Source organism: Penaeus japonicus, unplaced genomic scaffold, assembly GCF_977035675.1.
Source record: "Penaeus japonicus unplaced genomic scaffold, GWHDUDI00000001_assembly GWHDUDI00000019, whole genome shotgun sequence".
Lineage (NCBI taxonomy): Eukaryota > Metazoa > Arthropoda > Malacostraca > Decapoda > Penaeidae > Penaeus > Penaeus japonicus.
In genome coordinates this window covers 39935288-39937787 of record NW_028234421.1, presented here as the reverse complement: position 1 = coordinate 39937787, position 2500 = coordinate 39935288, and the positions used below count along the sequence as shown (strand labels likewise).

Below are 2500 nucleotides of genomic sequence, written 5' to 3'. Positions count from 1 at the left end.
ACTAACAACACCATCCCCCCATCTTAACACACCCTCCTCCCCCCACTCTGATCCCTCCACTCTCATTCCATCACTCCCCAATTCAAACCATCTTCCACTCACCTCCCCTTCCACCCAGCAACAGCACTGGAACTCCACCCACCACCTCTCCTACTCCCCCTCCCCCGCGCCCCCCCCCGACCCCCTAGTGCCACCCCCACTCAGCTAGGTAGATAGGGAGAGTGACATAACCGCCAAGCCTAAACACCACCACCGTCCCGCCCCCGTACACGTCCACCCCCACCCCCTCGCTCTCTCTCAAACGCCCCTCTACCTCCGGACTCCCCGCGGGTACCATGGTGCCCGCCCCCACACCTCCCCCCCTATCCCCTCAACTCTACCCCTCACGCCACCCACCGTCACACCCGCGACTCCCCCCCCCCCACTACCACAGAGCCCTCCACGCCCCTGCACACAGTCCCCCCCGCCCCACCTCCCCCTCGCATCACAGTCAACCCCACCCCACCCACCCCGCCTCCCTCTCCCATCCCCCCACCACCACTTCACACACCACACCCCGGTCCCAGCGACCCCCACCCGTCCCAGCCCACTACACCTACCCCCCCCCCCACTCACCCAACACCCCACCCCGCTCCCCCGCACCCACCCTCCACGCACCGGCCACGCCCCACACCCGAAGCGTCCCACTCGACCACCAGCCCACCCCCCGTGTTGCGCCATCTCCCCCACCCCACACCCCAGCCTCCCCATTCTAGGTCCCAACTCCCAAACACCCTCTCGCCACCGCGACCCCGGGCCAGCAGGGTACACAGTAGCAACCAGAGCTCCGACACCAAGGCCCCTGGCCCCCCGACCCCCCAACCCCCGCACCCACCCCTCTACCCCAACGCAACCCAGCCCCTCCGCGCCCTCACACAACCCAACCCCCGATCCCGCTCCTATCCGACACCATACCGGCATCCACCCCCCCCCCGCTGCCGCCCCTCCCGAAACCGTCACCCGCCCCCCCCCCCCCCCTCCGCCGCCCGGCCTTCCTTCGGCGCCGCTCTCTTCAGCCACTACTGCGGACCACCGTCCCCGACCCCCCACCCCCCCGGCCCCCCACGACCACGCCCCCTTCTCCTCGCACACCCCACTCCTCCGGCCCGTCATCCCACCCCGCTCACCCGCCCCACGTCGTCCCCGCCCCCTAACACACCCGGGTCCCCCACCTCCCCACACCTCCTCCAACGCGCACGGCTCACCACAACATACGCCGGGACTACCAGAACCACCCCCCCCCCCCCCCACAACTAACACCCCCCCCCCTCTTAGCACACCCCCCCGCCACCCCCCCGGCCCCCCTACATCCACCCGCCCCCCCACGAAGCGCCGTCTCCCCACCCTCCCCCACCGCCGCCCCCACCCCCCCCCCCCAACCTCACGCCACTCCACGTCACTCCCCCCCGTCAAACCCAATCACCTCCGCCCACCCCGACACAAGCATCCACCACCGCCCCCCTGCCCTCACGCCCCCCCCGCGCCCTCACCGATGCCGGGACACACCCATACCCCCCCCTCCCCGCGCCCGCGGAACCCAGCCACTTCTCGACCCCGACCTCCCCCCGGCCCGCCCAGACCACCGCGCCCCAACCACCACAACACCATCTCCCCCACCACACCCCCCCCATTCCCACACAGTACCTCCCCCCCCCCCCGCCCCCACGGCACTCGAAACAACGGTTCGTCCCGGCCCACCCTACGCCTCCACACGCACAGCTCAGCGCACCACCCCCACCCCCCTAGCCGCCCGCCCTCTGCCACCCCGATCCCCATCCGGCGCTTGCGCACCACCCTTACACTAACCACTCTCCACAATTACAACTCCTCTATCACTCTTCTCTAATCTCGACCTTCTCCCCGCAATCACTACACCTCTCTCTTCTCCTCTATCTCACTTAACTCCCTCTCCTCTCTCTCCTCCTCACCACTCCTCTCCCCTCTCTCCTCTCTTTCATCTCACCACTAAATCTCATCCCCACTACGACTCATTCACCTCTCCCTCACACTCTCCCTTCACACGCTCCTACCCCTACACAGTCCACACCCTCTACCCCCTCCCACCTTCCTCCCTCACCATTCCCAATCTCATCCCCGTCCTCTCCCTCTCCACCACTCCTCTCACACCACTCACCTCTAACACACTACACCTCCTCCCCACACACATCCGCAACAGCGAGCACTCCTCCCACACACTCACTCACACTACACACTCCTCACGACCACACACACACCCCACACCACCCCCACCACTCACCCACACACACACACACCCCTCCACACACACATACTCCCGTCCTCTCACACTTCTTCACCCAACATCACACCACTCACCGGCTCTCCACCCCCACACTCTCCCACTCACACATCTCTACACCACCACACCCACCCCCTCACCCCACACTCCTCCATCATCCATCTCCACAACTCACCAACACTCCCACCTCCTCACTACACACCT

At 67.0% G+C, this 2500-nt stretch overlaps 1 protein-coding gene and 1 pseudogene across 1 annotated transcript in view; one reads left to right on the top strand and one right to left on the bottom strand.

Moving 5' to 3' along the window:
- LOC147469834 (uncharacterized) overlaps nt 1-188 on the top strand; it is an 8934-nt pseudogene extending 8746 nt beyond the window's left edge.
- LOC122253855 (uncharacterized) overlaps nt 1-2500 on the bottom strand; it is a 132048-nt gene that overhangs the window by 115539 nt on the left and 14009 nt on the right. The gene's annotated exons all lie outside the window — the stretch shown is intronic.